Below are 24,751 nucleotides of genomic sequence, written 5' to 3' on the forward strand. Positions count from 1 at the left end.
CTTAACTTTAATTGAGTGAAAACTCTCTGCCAGAATATAACTACAATACGTGGAACCATAGTATGCATTTCACATGCTTCCATAATAATGTCACTCAGAAAACTCTTGTTCTTCTGAACATTGCATCACTCCATACATGCACCTTGCTTCTGTTTGTCTGCATCTCTGCACATCTGTATCTTTGGAGCTGGAAGCCTAAGAGGCTTGGAAGCATCTGACCCTCAGGGGTAGGCAAACTGGTGCTTTCCAGATGTTTTGGATTACAACTCCCATCAGCCTTAGCCAGCATGGCCAATGGTCATGGGTTATGGGAATTGTAGTCCCAAACAGCTGGAGAACAGCTGCACAAAGGATAACCAGATACCAGTACCCCTATACGATCTGATCTGGAGGAGTCAAAATCGGGAAGAACAGCAATCACTTCAGAGAACAGGCTTCTGCGAAAGAAGTATTCAGGTATAGCTCCCATTCACTTCAGTGGCATCAGCACAGGAGAACTTCCCCAGCATCTGAGGTGTCTCAGGTCAAGTGACAAAAGGCTGAATTGACACTGTATAATGGAGAACAATTTCTCACAAATTCTATAAGAGTAAAGCTACAATACAATGGGATTATATGAGAAAGAGTTGATTCTCGGGCATTTAGCTGAACCTGCTGAAGTGGGTCTGCAGTTGAATAATCCATAACCTCGGGCAGATTGTGCAATGGATGGCGCATCAGTCCGGCCTCTGCCCTAAAAGTAGGAGAGCTCTAAATCCTCATCATTGGATTTCTGCCCAGCTTTTCCTTCAAAACCACGGAGAAAGGGGGCCTGCAGGGCAACCTAAGGCCAGGGAAAGAGAATGAAGGTCGCAACAGAGATATGGCTTCGCTTTTGCTTTCCCCCTGAACCTCTGGGTTGTGTCCACAGCACATGTGGGCAGGTTTGTAGCAGCATAATGAGGTGTGGCAATTCTGCCCATCCTCATAACAGCCCACCCCAGTTCTCAGTCTCTTGCGGGATTAATTTATGTAGCAATGATGTAAAATTGGATGAAATGGAGTGGAGAAGGAGTATATTTCTCTGTAGTATTGTTATGAAAATATTTATATCCTTCTTAATTATACTAATTTATGAGGCAACTGATGATATAAATTTACAATCTAAAAATAACAGTCAAAACAGGCAGGCCTTTTATGTGCCTCCCAGCCCAAAACTTTTTGCTACCTGAGGCAAAGGTACCCCCTTCCTGTCCCATATACAGGAGCCGACTGGACTGCCAGCTGAAGCTTACTTCAATACTGGTGATGGGTTAGCAGCCTCCATTGCACCTGAGGCAGCAGCCTATTTTGGAGTGGGTGGGTAGAGCCGAGCAGGCTGTGTGGCATACACACCTCTGTTCTGCGACAGAGAAGAACAGTGGGATGGCACTGCTGCCATCCAATATCTGCTGCCTGAGACAATCGCCTCACTCTGCTTAACAGTAGGGCCGGCGTCGTGTTTTCCTACAGTGCTGAAGATACATACGTAGGAGCGTGTGATTTCCTTTCTTTCTGCCTCACTTGCTGTTAATGCAAGCAGCCACTGGGTGGTGCTGTTTCATCTAGAACAGCTCCCCAAATGCAGTTAATCTTTGAAATGTAAATAAGAGAGGGCCTTAAAGTGGCCCCCTTTTACAGAAATTACCTAACATTTTGAGTCATTTCTATACAATGAAATTGCATTTGGAGCAAAATTTGCCTTTAATCAGATGGGCTATGTTTGCCATGCCCCTCCACCCCAGCTCCAGTTGCCTGTTCAAAAGGCGACCTCTAACCTGAGCCATGCCCAACTCAAAAGTTTTCCAAATGTTACCTCATTTGCAGTTGATTTAATGTTATGTACTAAACAGATGATTGCCCTGCCCTTCTTTTAATTAAGTCAAGGCAAGGTAAAAATAATAGTCCTGATGGCTAAATGCTACCTCCAATATCAGAGGCAGTATCCCAATATTGCTGGGGAACATGGACAGGAGAGTGCTGTTGCACCATGTCCTCCTTGTGGGTTCCTAGTCAACAGCTGGTTGGCTACTGTGGGGACAGAATGTTTGACTAGATGGACCCTTGGTCTGATCTAGCAGAGCTCTTCTTGTGTTCTTAACTAGGGTGACCATATGGAAGGGAGGACAGGGCTCCTGTATCTTTAACAGTTGCATAGAAAAGGGAATTTCAGCAGGTGCCATTTGCATGCATGCAGCACCTGGTGAAATTCCCTCTTCGTCACAACAGTTAACGCTGCAAGAGCCCTGCCCTCTTTTGTATCTGGTCACTCTAGTATAGCTCCTGCAGCTTTAACTGTTGTGACGAAGAGGGAATTTCACCCAGTGCTGCATGCATACAAATGACACCTGCTGAAACTCCCTTTTCTGTACAACCTGTTAAAGATACAGGAGCTCATATGCTCACCCTATCTTATCTTAAAGCACAACACCATGTTATTCATGAAACGTCTTCGCAAGCCCAAGCAGGCCAGACTAGAACTCTGAAGGAAGGAAATGGAAAGATGGGTCTGATGTACGTCCTGCCCATCCAGGTTTGTGACAGTGACCGCTCTTTCTCTCTCTCTGCCTGGGTGGGTGGGAATGAGCGTGCCTAAAATTCTGTCTAAACAATGATAGTCAGAATGTACTTGCCTTCTTGAAGGGAAAAGTCAGGTCCTCTTCCCCCCTGGGATAGCCAAGGCCCCGGCCAGCCCAAGACATCATGTTGCCTGAGGCAAAGGACATGAAGCCTCCCATTACAGGTACCAAAGTTGGTCAGACAGGCACTTGAATCTTATTCCGGCCCTGGCAATGGGAAAGTGTCCACTGCACCTGAGGACAGTAAGCTAACTTAGTGGGGGTGGGGGGTGGCAGGCCATGGGATACCTGCTCAGCCTTGAAACTCACTGGGTGACCTCAGGGGACAGTCTCTCTCTCTCTCTCAGCCTAGCCTACCTCACAGGGCTGTTGTGAAGATAAAACCTTGTATTCTGCTTTGAGACCTTTGGAGGAAAAGCAGGATATAAATTTGAGAGGTTTGCCTGGTGCCTTCCTTGTTGATCTTTCTGGACCAGCCAAAAACTACTTTTTATTCTTTCAAGTTTTTTAACTTGCTGTCTGTTTTTACTGCCCGGTTATATTTTGTGTTTTATATCTTATGCTCTGAACTTGAGTTTTGAGCTCTTTTAGCTTTATGATCATTTCAGACTCTTTTTTTAAAAAAATTGCTGCCTTATTGCTGTTTCAATAGTTTTGAAATAATAATTGTGCTTTTGCTGCTGCATTTTAATGTGATTGCATTTTTTTAGTTATTGGTTTTATTGATTTCGCTGTTTTTGTTTTATTATGCACATCACCCAAGAGCCTAGGCTAGAGGATTACGTATAAGTTTATAGAATGTTTATTTCATTTATTAGACAAACAAGTAATACAATACCCTGGGAATTCAGAAGATGAAGCCAGATTTACCGTCTGCATAGCCCTTGCTGGTCAGTTGTGGACTTGCAGAAACCCAGGCAGACAGGAGTACTTCACACATCCAGCATGCAAATACTGGGAAAGCACTCTATCAAAATGCTCCCATATCATGGATAGCTAAGCTTTTAGCCTCTTTATGCTAAAAACAAACAAACAATTGGAGCACTGGGCATTAAAACTCAATTTCAAGAGCTATATACTAAATGGACTTCTGGATTTTCCTTGTGGCCAAAAGAGCTGTCTTTGTCTTCTGTGTGATTTTAAGAGCTTCCCTTTATATCGGCCGATCCAAACACTGTATCCATTTTGCAAATGCTTCATGCATTAAGGGAATGGAGCAAAGCCACTCCTTTGATTTGTCATGTAAGGCGAATTTCCATTTTTATTTAATTTTTACTCAGCAATGACTCAGGTTTCTGCACTGATCCAGCATTGCCTTAACTTTTCCTATGAAGCTCTGAAGCAGATGAAAAGCTCTTTGAGTCAGCCGCACTATACAAGGGCGAGGCATTTTGCTCAGAAGGCCCTCCAGGTATTTGGAAGCACACTGCTAATGGAAATGGAATTTGTGGCTTTCAGGAGAACAAATTCATCACCCCCCTGCTTCCTGACTCCTTCATACCATCCATTAAAGGAAGTGTGGAGCACAATTAGCAGAGGGCAACTTTCCCCACCCTGTTGCCCTCCAGATGTGTTGGAGCACAATTCCATCACTCCCAACAGTCATGCTGGCTGGGTATAATAGCAGCTGTAATCCAACACATCTGGATTGCAACAGGCAGGGGAAAGCTGGAATAGGAGAAATATCTCCAAGCAGTGGAGGCTGATGGTTCCGACTTCAATGGGGCTGTGTATCCATTCTGGGGATCAGACAGAACTAGTCAGTCAGAACTAAAGGAGCTGCCCAAAGTGCTGAATCCTAGGCTCAGACTGAGTTCAGCACCTTGGAAAGCTCCTTTAGCATTCTGGTTGGTTCTGACCGAAGCCCAGAATGGAATCACAGACCCACTGAAATCGGAGCCACCAGTCTCTACTGACCTCAACTAGGTATGATCTCACTTGCCAAGGAGGAGGCTGTGTTTAAAAACACAAATTAGGGCATAACTGACAGCACAGGAAAGAACAAACATTATTAGTGGGGGAAGAGGGAAGAGTTCATGCATGCATTTTCACAAGCCAATGACTGCAGGACCAAGGCTTGATGGCCCTATGAATTTGAGCCATTACAGATCAAACACCATGGACGAAGTTTTCATATCTCCGGATATTGCCTCAAATCCAATACTCTGAATAAAAGGCAGTTCACATATTCAATTCAGAGTAGTCAGATATATATATACACACACGTATAAAACAGCCTTAAGTTCCTGTGCTCATGGCAGTCCTGGCTGGAGAACTTTCTTTACTGTTCTTCATGCAGCAGCTGAAATCTGGAAAAATGGTCACTGTAGTTGTTCACCCCATGAACTACTTCTTACAGTCTCATGCATAGACGTAAAACCCCACCCATAAGACCATAAGAAGAGCCCTGCTGGATCAGAACAAGGGTCCATCTAGGCCAGCACTCTGTCCACACAGTGGCCAACCATCTGTCAACCCACAAGCAGGACACAGATGCAACAGCACCCTCCCACCCATGTTTCCCAGCACTGTGTGTACATAACCTCACTGCTTCTGATACTATAGGCAGCCATAACCATCAAGACTAGTAGCCATTGATAGCCTTCTCCTCCAGGAATTTATCCAACCCCCTTTTAAAGCCATCCAAATTGGTGGCCATCACTACATCTTGTCGTAGTGAACTCCATAGTTTAACTCTGAGCTGTTTGAAGAAGTGCTTCCTTTTATCTGTCCTGAATCTCCCCCACAATCAGCTTCATGGGATGACCCTGGGGTTATGAGGGCACAGGGAAATGTCTCCCTTATCCACATTCTCTGCACCAGGCATAATTTTCTACACCTCTATTATGTCTCCCTTTAGCCACCTTTTTTCCAAGCTAAACGAGATGCTCCAGCCCCTTGATCAGTTTAGTGCCCCTTTCCCCACTTTTTCCCTCTCTCTCTCTCTCTCTCTCTCTCTCTCTCTCTCATTTCCAATTCTAAAAACTGCTTCTCCCTCCTCGCCCAGGAGTACAGATACTCTCATTATGCTTTCTAAAATTATATCCTGCTTTAGAACCAGGCAAATATTTAAGGTTGCAACTTGGACAGCCCATCTCTACCCTTCCACTCTCTGACGCGAGCAGGAGACAGGGACTGGTTTGCACAACTTGCCAACCCACACTCAGTGATCGGGTCACTTATTGTTGAACCATGGGTTAGCACGTTGTCAGAAGCCAGAGCGTTGTCTCCAGAAAATGTTAACCTTGTAGTGTGGCTTATTTTTCTTGAAGAAGCCACCCTGAGAACCTATAGTTGAGTTGTTCAGGGCTGTTAACAAGACACCATGCATGGTCAACAAGCTGTCCTGCAGAAAATGTCCTAGGTTCAGACAACTCACCAACCTACAGTTCAACAAACGCAGCTTCATGGGATGACCCTGGGTTTATAAGGGGGGGGGTTGTCTCCCCTATCCACATTCTTTTGTACACTTCTATCATGTCTCCCCTTACAACAACCCACTTCATTAGGTGAAGTGTGTGTGTGTGTGTAAAAATGGTAATCACATCAGGGGTTGACATGGTCAGGCAGCTGTTGAGGGCCCAAGGACTCCAGGGCCCATCTGCTCCTCAACCATGCCAACCCCGCAGCTCGGACAAGTTTCCCTGGTGAATGGCAGTGCTTTAGAAGGATCTGAGCTGCTCAACTCCTCAACGGCAGCCCAGCATCCTAAAATACCCCAAATGCAATGCCTGACCTGTTGTCCACAGCAGGTTGAGCATTGCATTTGGGTTCTTCTAAGATGGCAGCCTACCATCAAGGAGCAGAGCTGAGTATTGGCTCAGCACAGCAACAGCCAGTCTTGCACCCCTCTGGCCCTCCCCAACAAGTCCCCCCACCGCCCCCCAGCAGCAGGTGGTGCTTTTGAATGAGATCCCAGCTGGCACTCAGCTCCACTCCCATTCAAAAGTCCTGCCACTAGCAGGAGGTGGGAAAAGATATTTGTTTGTTTTTAAAAGAAACACAGGTGGAAGGACCTACATATTGTTCCATTGCTTGTGGTAGATAACCTATAGAGTTTTTCTCACATGTGTATTTTATTCACTGCCTATTAGAGAACAGATTAAATCCCTCCTTCAGATCTGATGCAATTTGGGATAATTATGAGACATCCTACCCTGCATCTGATGCTATATGAATTTAAAAAACAAAACAAAACAAAAACCCTGCACATTAAATGCAAAGACATTGTTGAATCACATCTAGTTTAGCCCTCAGGCTCTGTTTACATAAGAATGCAGTGGAAATAAATTCGCTCCAGACAGTATTAAATAGGAAAATGATGACTCACTTCCCATTCTAAAAAGGGATGCTTCGAGCGGACGAAATGGTTTCTCCATGACTATGACATCCCAGCATGCCTTGTGCCCTACAGTATTGTTCTAGGAGACGTTGCACTGAGGTGGGAGAGTCAGTGGGACTGCACATACACTCATTAGACTTTAGTTATATATTACGTGATCTGTTACTGGAAGCCAGAGGATTAAGAGCTAAAGCGGAAGAGATACTGGTATGTGTGTGAGTTTCATGGCACTCAAAATTACAGTTTATCATTATAAGCCAAATTATCCCCCACAGTTAGCTGCATTGTTGTGGGCGAGAGGGCTTGCTCCCGTAGGCAATTAGTGTACTTCATCGTTTAACTCTTGCCCTGTTCTAAGGTGAGTGAGCAGGAGAAAGATGTAACCCTCCCCCCACCACTCCTTTCTTCCCTTCTGCTCGGCCCAAATCTTGCCAGCCTTGTCCCCCCCTCTCACTTTCCTTTTTTTCTGCATTGGAAGGTATTATAAATTGGGGCAAAAGTGGGGGTAAAGGAGTTCAGTTTCTCTAAACGGCTAATAAGTGGTCCTAATGACACAATATAAAAGCAGGCAAGGTGGGGGGGGGACTGGCTGAGTGGTCATAGTGAATGCTTCTTTATGCCCAAGTGTGACTTGTCTTGCTTAAAGGAGGCGGCGGTAAGACCCTGGTGTTGTTGGGTGGATTTTTTTTTTTAAAAAAATGCCCCCTGAACTCCAACGTGTTGGATAATTTTCAGCCAGTCACCAATATTCCATTCTTGGACAAGGTATTAGAGTGTGTGTGATGCCTCAGGGATTTCAGGATGGGATGGATTATCTAGATCCATTTCAATCCAGCTTCAGGACTGGTTATGGGCAGTGACTGCTTTGGTCACTTTGGTGGATGATTTATGCCAGGAACTGGATAGGGTGTGTGTGTCCCTATTAGTTCTGTCGAACTTTTCTGCAGCTTATCCCCCATGTTATTTAACATATACATGAAACCCCTGGGAGGGATTATCCAGAGTTTTGGGGTTCAGTGCCACTAGTATGCTGATGACACCCCCCTCCCTCTCCCTCTCCCTCTCCCTCTCCCTCTCTCTCTCTCTCTCTCTCTCTCTCTCACACACACACACACACACACACACACACACACACACACACACTCCTTTCCATCCAAATCCAAGGAAGCTGTTCTGGTTCTAAATTGGTGCTTGATGGCAGTAATGGACTGCAGAGGGCAAACAAATTGAAGCTTAATCCAGACAAGGCAGAGGTGCTCTTGGTCAGTCAAAAGGCAGATCAGGGAATAGGGATTTAGCCTGTGCTCAGCAGAGTTATGCTCCCCTTGAAGATTCAGGCTCACAATTTGGGCGTACTCTCAGATGTGGCCCTGAACTTGGATGCCCAGGTCTCCATGGTGGCCAGGAGTACGTCTGCACAGCTGAGGCCAGTGCACCAACTGATCCCGCTTGGACTGCTATAGCGCACTCTTATGTGGGGCTGCCTTTGAAAACCATTCAGAAATTTTAGCTGGTCCAGAATGCTGTGTGGCCAGACTGTTGACCAGGGATGGTTACATGGAGCATGTGACTCCCTTGTTAGAGCAGCTTCACTGGATATCAGTCCATTTCTAGGCAAAATTCAAAGTGCTGGTTATGACCTATAAAGACCTATATGGCTTGGGATCAGGCTATGCCTTCTCCCATACAAACCTGCACAGTTCTTAAGATCTTTTGGAGAGGCCCTTCTTTAGGTATATTTGCTGGTGACCCAAGAGAGGGCCTTTTTGGTGGCCACTTCCAGGCTGTGGAACTCTCTCCCAGGGGAGGCTAGATGCACTCACTCTCTGCTATCCTTTTGCCAGCAGACAAAGACTCCATTATTCAAGAAGGCCTTTGGCCAGTATGTGGGTTTGTTGGGTTAGTCCTGATGAATGTTAATTGCTATGGGATAGTTCTGTAATCATACGAATGAACCTTTAGCAAATATACAGACTGAACAAGCCATGTTAGTAAAGGCTACATTTTGATGAGTAGATTTAAACTTAAGTCTCCAGCATTATTGACAGTGCTATCTGGCAGGAAGACAGACAGGGGTTCAAAAGATCAAGTAAAGAAAGCGTGATTTTGCAATACATTTCAAGAACAAAGGTTAGCTTAATATGGAAATAATAATCTTCTGACCTAAGGGAGTTTTGGTAGGCTAGGATATGTTACAGCTATAGGTGAACTGGGGAATACTTGTTCAATAAAAATATTTGATTTGGTCCTCAGATCAATTCCTGCATGCAGTGCTGTTTGTTCTTGTGAGTGTGTGTGTATTACCGTATTTCTTCGATTCGAAGACGCCATCGATTGTAAGACTCACACTAATTTCAGTACCATCAACAGAAAAAAAGCTTTGATTCTAAGAAATAATAAACGCACCCCGATTCTAAGAAGCACCCCGTTTTTAGAGATGTTTATATGGGGGGAAAAGTGCGTCTTAAAATCGAAGAAATACGGTATAATATAATAACCTTAGAAAAATGTATTGCTTCCTGAGCTCACACACTTGTATTTTCCATATAGAAAGTGAAGGCAAAATACTGTTCAGCCAAGAGAAAGAAATGTAATTTTTCTTGAAATAGCAGAGACGTAGGTCATTTTGTTTGAAATGGCAGGGATGTAGAATTTCAGTTCTCCTACTTTTTCCTAATATGTGAATTCCCAGTTTGCTGCAACGAGGGTGGCCAGAAGCAATGGAGGACAGGGCTCCTGCTTCTGATACTGGAGGTAATAGATAGCCATTAGATCTGGCAATCCTCCATGAATTTGCCAATTCACCTTTAAAGCCATCCGAATTTATGGCCATCACTACATCTTGTGGAAGCAAATTCCATAGTTTAACTATGCACTCTGTGAAGTATTTTGAGGTGCAGTGACCAGAACTGCACACAGTATTCCAAATGCAATCACACCATAGACTTGCATAGGGGCAATATGAAATTGACATTTTATTTCCAATTCTTTTAAGTACACCCAACATGGAATTCATCTTTTTCACATCAGTTGCACAGTGGGTTGACATTTTCATCGGGTTGTTCACTACAAACCCAAAATCTCTTTCTTGGTCAGTCACCCCTAGTTCAGATCCCATCAGCAAATATGTGAAGTTGGGATTTTCTGCCCCAACATGCATCACTTTACATTGCTTAGATTGAACTGCATTTGCCATTTTGATGCCCATTCTTCCAGTTTTAAGAGATCCTTTTGAAGCTCCTCACAACTCACTTTTGTTTTAACCACCCTAAATAATTTGGTGTCCTCAGCAAATGTGGCGATCTCACTGCTCCTTTCTAATTCTAGATAATTTATGAACAAGTTTAAAAGCACTGGTTGTGAGACTTCACTGTTTATACCTCCCATTCCTACTTTCTATTTTCTGTTCTTTAACCAGTTACAAATCTATAAGATGACTTCTCTGATTCCAAAGCCGTTCGAAAATCCAAGTAAACAATGTTAACTGGTTGACCCCGTCCACATTTCATGACACTCCTTTACATTGGGAGGGACACTCCTAGAAGGGCCTCAGTTGATGATCTTAAGGCACAGAGGGGAAGAGCATTCCCCTTCTACACAACTCTTAAAGGTGCAGGAACCCTGTCTTCCTTTGCATCTGGCCACCCAAACATTGCTGTTCTCTTCATGCCTTTAATTTGCTCCATTCTCTCTTCTCCTTTCATCCTCCATTTTCTTCATCACTTGGGGAACATTTCTTGCAGTCCAAAGAGGGTTGGTTTTTTTTATTTTTTTGCTGTGACTTTTTGGGCAAGGGTCATGGTTGTTATTTAGGTGCGAACGCTTCAACTGAAAGTTTTACCTATAAACTATGGGATGTTCACTTTAAAGTTTGATGGTGAAAACAGAGTTGGTCTAGCAGCTGCCATCCATTTCTAGAATTACATCTTAAGTCCTATGATCATTTAATATTTTCAAGAATGAAGAATACAGCAAACTTGTAGCTTTAAAAATGTTTCAGCCTACTACAAATCCCATCAGCCTAGCCAATGGCAAGGGATCATGGGAGCTGTAAGCTGGAACATCTAGAGGGCCATAAATTGCCCACCCCGTTAGACCCTAGTCGAGGGGCAGCAGAATATGCTTTAAATGGCCTTGTGTATTACTTCAGTTGTGAAGCACATACCTAACACCTCTCTTTTGTACTGTCATGCTTCATAACTGCTTCTACATTCATGATATATTAGAGGGAAAATCTCAAACAAACTAAAAAACACCCACCTACTCTGATAAAAAATCAAATAAAAACTTTGGACATCACTCAAAATACCAACATGACTGCAGGAATAAAATGAGAGTTTGCTTCTGCTGTCCTGATGATAAACACATTTACTTGGGAATAAGCCCCATTTTGTCATAGAAAATAACATAAAGTACTATTAAGTAAAAATAATATAATGAGCATCTATAACTATGAACATGCCCAGCCGGCCACCAACTATAAAATATTCTTTAAAATAAGAAAAGGGATACTGCGTGAAGACAGTAAACCGCATCACCTGTCCCCCACCCCAATCTATGGGGACCCTGAATGTCAGCCCCAAGGTAATCCTGAGCTGCAATTTTTCAGATAAAAACACAGCGGAGGACAACCCTGTTTAAATAGAGAGCCAGTGTAGTATAGGGGTCAGACTGTTGGAGTGGGACTCAGGAGATCCGGGTTCTAGTCCCAACTCAGTCATGAATGAGTTTGGGCCAGTCACTGACTCTCAGCCTAACCTACCTCACAGGGTTGTTGGGAGGATAAAGTGGAGAGGAGGACGACTATGTAGACCACCTAGAGTTTATTGCAAGAGGGGGAAAGGCGGGCTACAAAAGGAATAATGAATAAAGAGGTATATCCCATCCAGCAAATCCTCTCCCAGTAACCAACCTTCCTTTCTTTCCTTCTTCTGGGCCCTGCCTTCCAGTCTTCCCAGCCTCTACGCGTCGGGGTAATGCTCTCGGCCTCCCGCTAGGCGTCTCTGGAATATGGGAGAGAGAGAAAGAGATCAGAGTTGATTTCCCAGAGTTGAAGGAGATCCAAGCAGCTGCAGCGGGAGTCCGAGGACTGGGAGGAGTCGCGCGGCTGTTTGCATTCTCGCCACTGCGCTGTTGCTCACGGAATTCCCAGCTACCTCTCGACCCCATCAGCAGCCGCCGCTGCGGCCACGACCACCCGGACCGCGAGGAGAAGGTATGGATGGAGGCGGGGAAGCGCCCCAGGCTTGGCTTTCACGGCTCTCGGGTGCGCGCTGGAGTTGGCTGCGTGCAAGGGAAAGCCACCAGACAGCGGCCACCGAGCATGCCGGGGGAGGAAGGGGAGCTACTACCTGGAGCAGTGGCAACAAAGGAAGCCCTCGCCGCCTGCCTCTGAAACTCAGCAGGGCCTTTTCCGGCTTGTTTACAGATCCGGATCTTTGAGTTTGGCGATGCGAAAAACGCGAGAAATCTGGTGGGGTGAGGCCCATGAACATAGTGAAAGTGTCTATCTCCCCCCCCCCTCCAAAGTAGGGTATATAGGGCAGTCTTCCCCAACCTCCCCCCACCCCAGATGTGTTGGATTATAATTCAGAGCATCCCCCAGACACGAAAGATCCAGGTTGAGGAAGCCTGGGATAGTGTTTCAGGCTTTTCTTCGTCTTTGCATATGCCTTTACAACTCAAGATATTTTTAGCTTAGACATAGGTGGGGACCCCCCCTCCCCCCGTTTGAGGAGCTCAGGAAAAGGTCTCCAAGTTTGGGTCAGGTTTTGAAGGAGACGGGGCGTGTGCGAAGGTGAGGAGGACAAGGCGCAGGAAGGTTAACGTTGTTTTGTTCGCAATGGGAGTGAGTCCAAACTACTTTGATTTGAAAATCCACATGGGCAGTTCAAACTCCTCGCAACATGTGATGTTCCCCAGCTTTTTCCTTCGTGTAAAACCAGCACGGGATAGTTGGTTCATATACTTTGTATTGTTTTAGTTAATGCCCACATTCCTGTCTCTGTCCTGGCAACCATTATAAGTAGAAAAATATATATGAAATCGATGAACTATGTATCAAGTTTCTGTACCACAATAACCAATCTCCATCTGTCTAATCTGGACCCTTCCATCTTTTGGATAGCCTTGATCAGTGGCAAAGCGTTCAAAAAGTATATGTAACAAAGAATTGTGTGGTACCTTAAAAGTCTAACCAAGTCTTATGACATACACATTTGTGGGCAACAGTTTGCCTTTAAGGTACCACAAGACTCTTGATTGGTTTTGCTGCAACAGACCAACCCAGCTACCCGCTTTAAAAGTATATGGACAATGAAGATCTTTCCTTTCCTTTTCCCGAGTGTTTCTTAGGGATGCTTGTTCCAGAAAGCCAATAATGTTTTACCAAAGTTCTCAAGTTCCATGTTGAATGTGTATGAAATCTTTGCCAGAACTTCATATTTTTCACCTATAACTTTTAATACTGACAGTGGTTTTGCACATGAGGAAACATGAGTGAGGTGCATTTTACAGTAATGTGTGAAGAGGGAATTTGTGTATTTTCCCCTTTGGTGAAACAGATGTGCAAATTGCTCTTTTGCATCTCATGTCAGGAAAGGTGTGTACATTTCTGCTTCACATGTGGTAACGAAAGCATGGAATGATGAAGCAGTGGTTCACTTGCATCTATTCTTTTTCTGGGGAATATATTCCTCTACATCTAAAGTATGTGTGTGAATGGTATAGAAGGAAGGCCTTGGAGTACAGAAGTACATAATGCTGTTGTCCTTTGTTCGTGTGAATGTAGCCTCAGGAACGGCATGGCACTATAATAAAAGGAGTCTTTCTTTCAGTATAGCATTACATCAGAGTGCCAAGCTGGTTAATAAAGAGAGCATGACTAACAGACTGCACCTCTTAAATTATCTAATATCTTTTAAAGGTTTACACTGTATACATCAAGGGACATGTGCTTCTTGCAGTGTTGGTTGAGGAGGGTCAGTGTTCTGGGTGTGGGTCTGCATGTGTTGGCCAGGATAGAGAAAAGAAGAAAATGGTGGCCCAGCAAGACTGATGGTTTAAACAGCTGTAGGGGGGAAATGAAAAAAGCAAGTGCAGGACTAAGAAGGCCAGTCAGACCTGTAGGCAGTTCTGAGTAACTGTCGCTAGGACTTTAGGAACAAACAAAGCCGAAAGCAGGGTGTAGTGGAATTTGCTGGCATTGGCGGTAAAGGGCTGGAGCCAAGCCTTAAAGGAGCGAAGTACATTTTTAACACTGTAAATCGTAGTATAGGAATCCTTACCTGTGTGTAGATTGAAATAAGGCATTGAGTTCTGGCATTCGGATTAGGGAAAGAGTTTGGTAAGAAATAATTCTAGAATACATTAGTTTCTGGGTTAGACAATAAACACCTTTATGAGAGAGGTTATTCAATAAAATTGTTTATTTTTAAAGGCTAGGGAACTTGTGTTCTTGCTTTTCATGCCACAGGCTTCTTCTGTAAATTGGGGGACATTATGTGCAGTCTGATTCTGTGCAGAGTAGGTGTTCAATGGGTTTAATCAGATTTAAATCTGACTAGGATTGCCGTTTTAAAGCTCAATCCTGTTCTCTTTTACTTGGTAATAAGTTTCACATTTTAATGGGACTTACTTCCACATAAGTTACCAGTAGGAGGGCCTTCTCTGCTGTGGCACCCTGGCTGTGGAATGACCTCCCTAAGGAGGTTCTCTTGGCACCTACATTATATGCTTTTAGACGCCAGGTGAAGACCTTTTTATTCTCCCAGCATTTTAACAGTCTATAAATAAATTTTAACTTGGAGTTTTAAATTTGTAATTTTGCATTGCTGCTGTTTTTATCTGGTTGAGCTTTTATATTGTATTTTATATTATGGTTTTATACTGTTGTTTTATACTGCTGTTTTTAATTTTTGTGAACCGCCCAGAGAGATATGTAATTGGGTGGTATAGAAATGTAATAAATAAATAAATAATAAATAAATAAGTGTGCAGGGGATTGCAACAATCTAGCCTTGACTCCAGCCATTCCCTAGCATAAAATGTGGATTATAACAGTTTTCCAAGGCTGGAAATGTCTGTGACTTGACCAAGACTAGCCTGAAGATTCTGCCTCAAGTGGCAACTTTGGAGTATACTTTAATAAGCCATTCTCAGGATCTCACCTCCTGTGACAACAGAAGGTGAGGAGGATTCAGAACATTTGCAAATCAGCTTACAAAAGTGACTAGCCCACAGATATTTTTACTGGCCATATACACCCACTTCTATACCTATTTTAGTGGCAGTTGATGGCCTTAAAGAAAAATATAATAAATTCTGTTCCATTTACAAAAAAATGCCCATGCCTGATCACCTGTAGGTGATTTCTCATTGCCACAGGCAATTGTCAGTATACCAGCCTGAAACACATTGTCCACAAGCTTCCTTTATTTATTTAAAATATTTATATCCTGCCTTTCTATCTGACAACATGTCCCCAAGGTGGCTGACTATAAGTGGGAATGAATATATAACACATATTAAGGTCTTTTAAAAGGCGGTTGCTTTTGGCTGGCTCAGGTAGAACAGGCTGATTGGTAGCTTGACAGACAGCAAGAGGATAAGACTGGGAGTATTCCAAAGCACACTTGTCATATCGTAACTCATAATCTGCAATGTTGCTGTCAGCCTTTCATTCAGTCACATTAATCTTGCTGAAAATTAATGGGGTAGCTGCACATCTGTGGTGTTTTAAAACCTTCATTTAGAACACATTGGCCTGTAACGCTGACCCATGGTTTAAGTTGTTGAATTCTGGGTTGTTGTGATGTGTGAAGGCAGCCATGCAAACAAACAGTGATTTTTTTTAGCCAGGAACAACCCAGAAAGAAAATTCATGGTTTGTTGTTGGGTCATGAACTATGGGTTGTTCAAACGTGGGTTGTTCAAACATAGGTTGCCTTTACATGCAAATCTAGAACTGGATTGTTCATGGGTTCATTTGCCAGGCTATAGAGGCTACCAGTAAAACAACAACCAGTTGCTCTATGTACCAGTACTACAGTGCCACAAAGGCATTTTGCTACAAGTAGGAAGTGGGCAAAGGAGATGGGAAACAAACAGCCCACGGATTGAGAGAACAAACCACAGTAAGGCAACAAACTATGGGTTAAATAAACATGGATTAGTATTATGAGTAAATCATGTCACTCTGTTATAAGGAGAAAAGACTGCCTGTTTTCTTAGAGTTCTAGTTGCCTTCACCTATGAATATAGAATAAATAGATTGCTTTTGGTGGTGAAACACCCCACCCCCAGTGTGTTTAAAAGAAATGTAGCCAATGGAAATTACTTCATTTTTTTCAGTTTGAAGGCTGCATAGTAAGCCAGGCTTTCTAATGAGTAAACACACACCTCGTACCAGCATTTCTAGCATGCCATTTGCCAAGTTGCATCATTGAGGTGCCTGGAATGGGTGGGGAGGAGAGGGGGAGCGGTTATAGGAATTGAAGGCCTGTGTCTCCTCTTTGTCATGACAACTCTGCTAGCCTTTTTTGTTGTTACCTGGGAGTAAGTCCCATTCAACTCGGGGGGGTGGGGTGGGGGTTATTTCTGAGTAGACATGTATAGGATTGTGCTGTTAGATATGAAAATATCCAAAGCCTCATTCCTGGACCTGAACTGATTTTTCTTTTTTAAAATAATGGCATACAGAAATAGGGAGTGGCAGGTTGGAAGCAGACAACAGTATTTGTTCTGGAAACTGCTAGTCTACACAGTCTGCTTTCTGTCTCTTTGGGCTGCTCTGTGAAAATATGCCGGGGAGGAATTGTTTTCCAAAATGCCATCTCCTATTGTTTTCTTTTGTTCCTAAAGGAAACACGCTGCCTTAAAATTGTTGAGCACAGCTCCCACAGGCAGCACTGGGAGTTGCCCCCAAATAGCGTATGGGCCTCTTCCAATGAAAACAAAGCCAGTATTAATTGCCATTTAAGAGGAGCCTTTCCCATGGACAGAATGAACTTTGCTACTTGCTATATAGATCCAGGCATTTCAGAAATCTCCTGTAAAAAGACTTCACTGTAGCACTATCACATGCTGCACAAGCCCGCTCCCCCCCCCCAATTTCCAGTGAAACACCAAACCTACAACCTGCTGTAAGACCCCAAACCTAGGGCCCATTCCCTCACTGACGTGTTGCAAAGGTCCTTTCACTACTTGTTTTCTGCCTTTCTTGGAATACTTCCCACTGCACCCTACTTCACTTCATGAGCTTTTTTCTTCTGCCAAAGTTTACACCTTCGTCTGTTGTTTGTTTGTATACCTTTCACCTAGTTGAATGTGGGCCTCTACTCATCACACCCTCTCTTTACACTTAGCTCCCAAATGAGACTGCTGTTTGGCCCATTGTCCCTGCCTCTTTCCTCCCTGCCACACCCTCCCTCCTATCACCTCTAGATAGGTGCTCCCAATTTTGTTTGGAACACATCAGATCCTGCCACTAGTTTCACAGGCACTTGCTGAGTAACTTGCTATTACAAGAGGAGTATTCAGTGGTGGCCGTACACATATTGAGAATCTGTCTTTGGTATGAACATAGGAATTGCATGTCCTCCACTCCACACACACACCATATGAACATAAGTCCCATGCTGGAAGAGACCAAGGGTCCATCTAGTCCAGCACTCCATTCACACAGTGGCCAACCAGCCATTTGCCAGGTGTGAACAAGCAGGGATGTACAAGCACCACCTAGAGTTAGAAATACTACTTTTAAGATTCTATTAAATAGAACATTTTCTATGACTCTGTTATGACAAGATTCATAAACATATTCTTTTACAGCACTGTCTTCAGAAAAAAATGTTAATGCCACTTGAAAACAAAACAAAACACCCTTCCACCCACTTGTTCAACCACAGGGTTGTTTAAACGGTTCATAAGTGTAGGAAAGCATTTTGTTTTCTTGGAGGGTTTCAATGCAATGACAGCTAGAAAGGCTGACTGTATTTTTAATTATGTACTGAAGTACAGCTACGGCTCGGAAGGGGTACAGGCCGTGTTCAGAAGACACCTTCAATCATGGCCTTAACCACAGTGAATAAGGCCTTTTGCTTTACTCACCGTGGTTAAAGCTGTGCTTTAAGGTGTCTTCTGAACACAGCCACTGTGAAGATGTCTGGTGTAGCTGGTTGCTATGTGGTTCCATCATAAGAAAATTAGGGTTTGTTACTGCATGGAACTGTTGAGGGGCCACAGGATTGCTCTTTAACAGTAATAAAATAGAGATAACATTTAACATGATTAAAACAACCACATTAATTAAAATACATCACTTAAAAAGAAAAATGAAATAAATAGCATCCACCAATTAAAACCTAGCTTAGCAAAGAAAACAGTTTTAATGGCCAAAATCCTTTCTGAATAAAAATGTCTTTGCCTGCGGGTGGAAGGACAATATAGAGGGAGCTGGCCTGGCCTCCCTTGGCAGAGGGTTCCAGAGTCTGGGAGCAGCCACTGAGAAGGCCCCCTCTCTGCTTCCCTCCAAATGCTCCTCTGATGGTGGCGAGAGAAAGTCTCCTGAAAGCTCAGGCAAGCCATAGAGGAGACTGCAGTCTTTTGACCATGACCCTAAGACTTGTAGAGCTTTCTGGATATAACCAGCAGGGCTTTGAATTGTGCCTGGAAAGAGCCCTGTTTTTCACTATTCAGGGAATTTTGAGGGAACTAACTTCGAAAGAATGCTGGGAAAGATTTGGACAGGGAAGTTATGGGAAAAGCAATGGATATATATTTACTTTCAACCTACATGAATTTGTACACTCTTTTTGAATCTGAGGGAGATTCAGTTTAAGCTGCTGTGTAGTTTAACCGTCAAAAGTTGAGTAGAATTTATGGAACAAACCATATCAATCTTCGAGATTGTTGGGCATCTGATGCCAATAGGGTGGAAACGTTGTCTGGTACATGACTTCTGGAAGAAAGTGGTAGCTATTATTCATCAGATAAGTGTGGCTGTAAGTTGGAAGATCATTTGTGATTTTATTAAGTTATTGAAAATAATCACAGTATTATTTATTTATTTATTTATTTATTTATTTATATAGCACCAACAACGTACTTGGTGCTGTACAGAATATACAAATAAAACAGCAATACCCTGCCTAGAGGCTTACAGTCTGAAATCACATTAAAACATATGAAGGGGGGAAGGGGTTACACAACAGAAATAAGGGAATAATCATAGCAATGAGAACAGTAAATCAGGATAAAATACCAAAAGCTATGGAAAACAGATGACTTTTCAAACGCGTTTTAAAATCTAAGATAAAACTCGTACTTCGTAGATGCTCTGGAAGAGCATTCCAAGCAAACAGTACCCATATTGCACTTAACTGAACACTTATTAGCAGTAAAAGTCATTATGGCTAAACACTGGAAATCCAGCAGGCTATTCTTTTGGTGTCAGAATAGTTAAGGAGGACTTTAAAGGTAGCCAAATGGGTTCAATATATGTTGGGGGAGGGGAGAACACTTATGGCAACCAATTAAATAGATGGACATCTTTTGTCATATATTGGAATGCTTAATGTAAAATCCTTCTTTAGAGATGTATTCTTTTTCTGTCATGTTTCATGCATATTATGTTTGTTAGCTGATTTTGAAGTGTGTGTGTGTGTGTGTGTGTGTGTGTGTGTGTGTGTGTGTGTAAAACAAGACTGAGGTTGCTAGATAAATAGGTTATATTTGGGCTGTTTGGCTTTTCTTGCCACTTGAGGACAGACTGTTCATACAGGTGATAGCATATATAGTTAGGAACCTCAACCAATTCCATTTGAATAAATTTTATTAGCTCTAGAGAACAAGGATCCCTATTTTATTGAGACCAAATGCTTCTCAGAGCCAGGGCTGGTGCTACCATAGAGGCGACTCAGGCAGCTGCCTAGAGCACCAAGCTAAGAGGGGCGCCGTGCAGTGCAGCACTAACGTGCGTTGTTGGCTCTGGGCCTGGGCGGGCGATTGTGCAACTGGCATTTCCCTGATTACCTGTGTTTCGTCACTGGTTGCTGTGTCGTTGGAACCCAGCATGGTGAGGGTGGTTCCTTACCCACCCTACAACCCATGGCTTACAGTAGGGGTTGTGGGATGGGTGAGAAGGCACCACTGCTGCACCAAGCACCGGGTTAGGACAACACAGCAACCTGTAACACGGCACGAGTAATTAGGGAAATGCTGGTTGCGCAGGTGGCACATGCACAGGTGGGGGGCAAAGTCAAGATGGCTTCTTTTACCCCCGTGATCATTTGACTGTGGTCTTCGAGTTCTTTCTACATCTTGGCTTTCACAGTCCGTTTGACTCAGAATTCACAGTGGTTTATTATGAATTGTTTTAACCCTTACTTTAAAATAGGCGTGAGACAAAACTCCCTCCAAGTAGCAGTAGTGCAAAAGAAAAAAAGAAAAAGAAAAATAGAAAGAAAGAAAGAAAGAAAGAAAAAGGCTGCATACTGAGTCAGTAGCAAGAAATTATCTTAATGTACACGAGAGCAGTTAAATTGGATTTAGTGAAGTTAGGCTGGAATTGAAATAGAGCTTTCTTCCAGGCCCTTGGTCTTGACACTTCACTGAAAGATGCTAGTCCTTTTTCTTATTATTGTTCCCCCTTTTGTCTCATTGGCTGTTGAAGTGGCTCCTGTATATCAATGGTGCAAAGTGCTTTTAGAATGAAAGGAGCTTTATTTAAGACCATGATGTTCTCTGCAGTGGTGCCTCCATCAATCACCCCTTTAGTGCCCGTCTCGGAGGCAGCCTTCCCCATATAAACACAACAGAGCTGACTGTCTCTTTCGAGGGCTATGTTCTCATCATAAGATGATACTGTTTGAGCGTGTTTAACGTGCACACGATTTTGTCTCTCTAACACATAGAAAATACATAGAAAAAATGGTCTTAAATGTTGTTTCATCAGTTTTCTTCTCATTGATTGAACAGCTCCCTAGAAGTGTACTCAGCTGAGGCTAGGGATGTCTCAAACCTCTGTGGCTTTTGAAATAAAATTCTTTCTACTACTGGGTCATGCTCTTACTTAGTTAAAGCAGAGATTAGCAACTGGAGGCCCCAGGGCCAAATCTGGGCTGCTGAGAAGGTACAGCATGGCTCTTCAGGTGCAACCCAGAACCTTGTGAAGAGGTAACAGGATTTGCCACTTGGCTACTTTGGGGGTCAGAATAGGACTTCCTTCTGTCTCCCTGATTCCATTATCAAAGAAAGTCTCTGAAAAAATCTAGCTGCTGGTTCAGAATAACAACCGGGACCTGCAGCAAAGTGTTGCAGTGTGGGGTGGTGCTCCCATCGGTCCCAGCCAGCATGGCCAATGGTTAGGGATGATGGGAGTTGTAGTCCCAAATATCTGGAGAGCACCAGCTTGGGAAGGGCTGCAACAGAGACTTCTTCTTAGGGTGCCTTCTCTTGTCAGGGGTTAGCTACCATTACAGCTATTTTTGTTTTTGACACTGCTGCTCTGAATAATTGTATAGAAGTACAGCTATACCATTCCCTCAAGTTCTTTAGCCATGATGTTCATCTTCTTCCCACTGATCTTTTCCCTTCAATTTTCCCTTATATAATAAGTTGGAGTATGATGTATTTTTCTCCTTGAATAAAATAACCAAGATATTGTAATTTTCTTTTTTTGATGGTATTTATTAATTCTGTTGGTTTGCTTACCCTACATTGTACATCCTCATTTGTTATTTGATCAGACTATGGTATCTGCAACATATGTCGGTATATCCACATTTCAAAAGATTCGATTTTGCTCAAATTGTTTTTCTTAAGTGTCTAAGCCTCCACTCCATAAAATAATATTGAAAACACCTAGCATCTTATCACCTGATTCCTTAGTGTAATATTAAAGTCTGGATTACATCGCAGTTGTTTTAGTTTGACAAATGTGTATTTTGAGAAAATATGTACTACAGTTGTACACTGAATGGGGAACTCTGAGAATTTGTGACCTCCCTAATTTTCCTTGGTGTGTGTGTACCTGCAAAAGGAAAGTAGATTTCTGCAAGTGCTCTCCTTCCAACCCCTCCCTCATTGGTAGAAATCTAATCTTTAGGAAAGCAACATGAACCTGTTCACAGTGATTGTTTCTGGTGCAAGGTGTAGTGCAAAACTACTATTGGCCAAGGAGTAATTTAAAAAAACCTGAAGAGAATTTCTTATGGAAATTTCACATGTCAGGATATATAACGAGTATGGTAGGAGTTAGTGAGCCTTTTGAAAAGCACCTTGCGGGGCCTGGTGAGTGCAGATAGCAATGCTTGTGGCATGTGTGTATGCCTGTAATGTAATTCCTTTTCTGAGTCACTGAGCTAGTCTAGGCTGAGAACGAGTCCTGACAATTTGGGTCATTTTCCTTGTAATGTTGTGATAGCCCGTTGTCTTTCATCATGGCTATTGGAATGCAGTGCTGACTGTCTTTAGTGCTGGTTTGTAGAATACTTGGGAAATGAGGCGTGGCAATGTTTCCTGGTAATTTCCCTTCTTCTTTAAAGCAATTCCTGTAGAGTTCCTGTTGGATCACTAAATCTTCCTCCCTGAATTGGTACGAGGTTGGTCTCTGGTTGTGTGTGTTGTTTACTATCTAAATGGTTTTGTTTCATTTTATGTATTTCTTTAAATCATTCCTATCCCACCTTCCCTAAAAAAAAAGAAAAAAAGAAAAAAAAGAAAAGAAAAACAATTGAAGTAACACCATATATTTACAGTGTTATACATCAACTCCAAAAATATTAAGACACCTACAGCACTGAGTTCAAAACAGCAGCAATATACCAACAGAAATGGTAAATGTTATTTTAAAAAGCAGACACAGTTGAAACGAATAATACTGAGTTACCCTATCTAATATGGAAGCCTTCCCCAATGTAGTGCTAACCAGGTGTTTTGGACTACAACTCCCATCATCCCTGATAATTAATCATGCCACATGGGGCCAGAAAGGAAATAAGCACGCTAGGCTTGTATGGCCAAAATAATAAAGTGGTTTGTGTTTAGTTATTTTCTTTGTCCCATGATCTTGCATGATGGTGGAAGAATTAACCCAGGTGGATGTAGGCATTCAACTGATAATGATAATAATAAATTTATTTCCTACCCGCCTCTCCATTCTGATCGAGGCGGGAAACAACAGTGAATATGAAATACATAAAATTGAATTAAAACATAATATACATTAAAACATTTAAAAAACATCCTAAAATCATTTTTAAAACATCCTAAAATTACACTGGATAGGCCTGCCGGAAAAGATCAGTCTTAATAGCTTTCTTAAATGCTGATAGACTCTTAAGTTGACAAGTCTCCTCTGGCAGGCCATTCCACAGTCTGGGAGCAGCAGAAGAGAAGGTCCTCTGGGTAACAGTTGTCAATCTAGTTTTTGCTGACTGAAGTAGATTCTTCCCAGAGGACCTGAGTGTGCGGGGCGGATTGTACGGGAGAAGGCGATCCCACAGATAGCCTGGACCCAAACCATGTAGGGCTTTAAAGGTGATAACCAACACTTTATACTTCGCCTGGAAACTGATTGGCAGCCAGTGAAGAGATTTTAAAACTGGTGTAATGTGATCACCCGTAGGTGCACCAGTGACCAGCCTGGCTGCCATATTTTGAACTAGTTGGAGGTTCCGGACTAGGCACAAAGGTAGCCCTATGTAGAGCGCATTGCAGAAGTCGAGCCTCGAAGTTACCAGCACGTGCACTACTGTCTTTAGGTTTTCCAACTCTAGGAAGGGGCGCAGCTGGCATATCAGCTGAAGCTGATAGTAGGCACTCCTGGCCGTAGCATCTATCTGGGCTGTCATTTGATGCCTCTCATGTGGCAGTAGAACCTTCTTCTCCCATTGATAGCAAGTAATACCTGTGTGTCAATTATTATGTGGTGAAAGATTTAGATGAGGAGATTGATTACCTGATAACTGCAATCACCACATGAAAAATGACGCGTGAATCTGCAGTCTGTTTCCAAGTTCCTTGAGCTTGAACATATTTGCTATATATAGATCAAGACATGCAGACCAAGATGCTCAGGCAAACTTCCTTGTGTCATCAATCAGCAGAAGTTTGGCAGGATTAAAAGTATTCAGAAACAACAGAGTCCTATGGAAGGGGATAGCAGCTGATGGAGGAGGGGAGATGTGCATTTTTTAACTGTGCAATTCCATTCTTACCCTTCCCTGTATAATAATGAATGAGGTGGGAAAATGTTTAAAAGCTTTGTTATTAGCCGTGTCTAGGCTGTGGTAATACAGAGGGGTTGGAAACCACATGCCTTTGCAAATCGCTATCTCTGCCTATTGTTCTCTGCTACAGATCCTTTCTTATTCAAAATGCTTTTGCAGAATGCTGATCTTGTACATGCTTCATGTGCTGATTGAAGCATATCTTTGTTTTTAATGTTACTATTCTCAACAAAAGAGTACAGAGACATTTAGAATGGGTTTTATTATTGTACCTTTTGAATTTGCGGATTGAGGTGGGTTTTTTTTTTTAAAAAATCAGTATTTCTACTATATTCCTTCTATCTTTCCTAGTACTACCCCCAGAAAATACACTGCAATGCATAAGACATGTCTTCCGAAAAAATATTCTACTCTGAACACAAATTTTGAGGCGTTACATCCTTTATTGGGAAGCAGCTTTCTGTATGTATGAGAAAAGGCCCATATCTCGATTGTAGAGCACATATTTTTAAAAAAGAAGATCTCAGGTTTACTCACTAGCATCTCCAAAGCTAAGAAAGATATTTTCCTGGGCAAGGAAT

The 24,751-nt window shown here is 42.8% G+C and overlaps 1 protein-coding gene across 1 annotated transcript in view; it reads left to right on the forward strand.

The window, feature by feature from the left end:
- The first annotated feature begins 11,991 nt into the window (after positions 1-11,991).
- Positions 11,992-24,751, forward strand: part of CD151 (CD151 molecule (Raph blood group)) — a 50,549-nt gene continuing 37,789 nt past the window's right edge. Inside the window, exon 1 of the mRNA XM_063117100.1 lies at positions 11,992-12,154. The gene's annotated coding sequence lies outside the window, so the exon portion shown is untranslated. The remainder of the gene's footprint in view (positions 12,155-24,751) is intronic.

This window comes from Elgaria multicarinata, chromosome 2, assembly GCF_023053635.1.
Source record: "Elgaria multicarinata webbii isolate HBS135686 ecotype San Diego chromosome 2, rElgMul1.1.pri, whole genome shotgun sequence".
Taxonomy (NCBI): domain Eukaryota; kingdom Metazoa; phylum Chordata; class Lepidosauria; order Squamata; family Anguidae; genus Elgaria; species Elgaria multicarinata.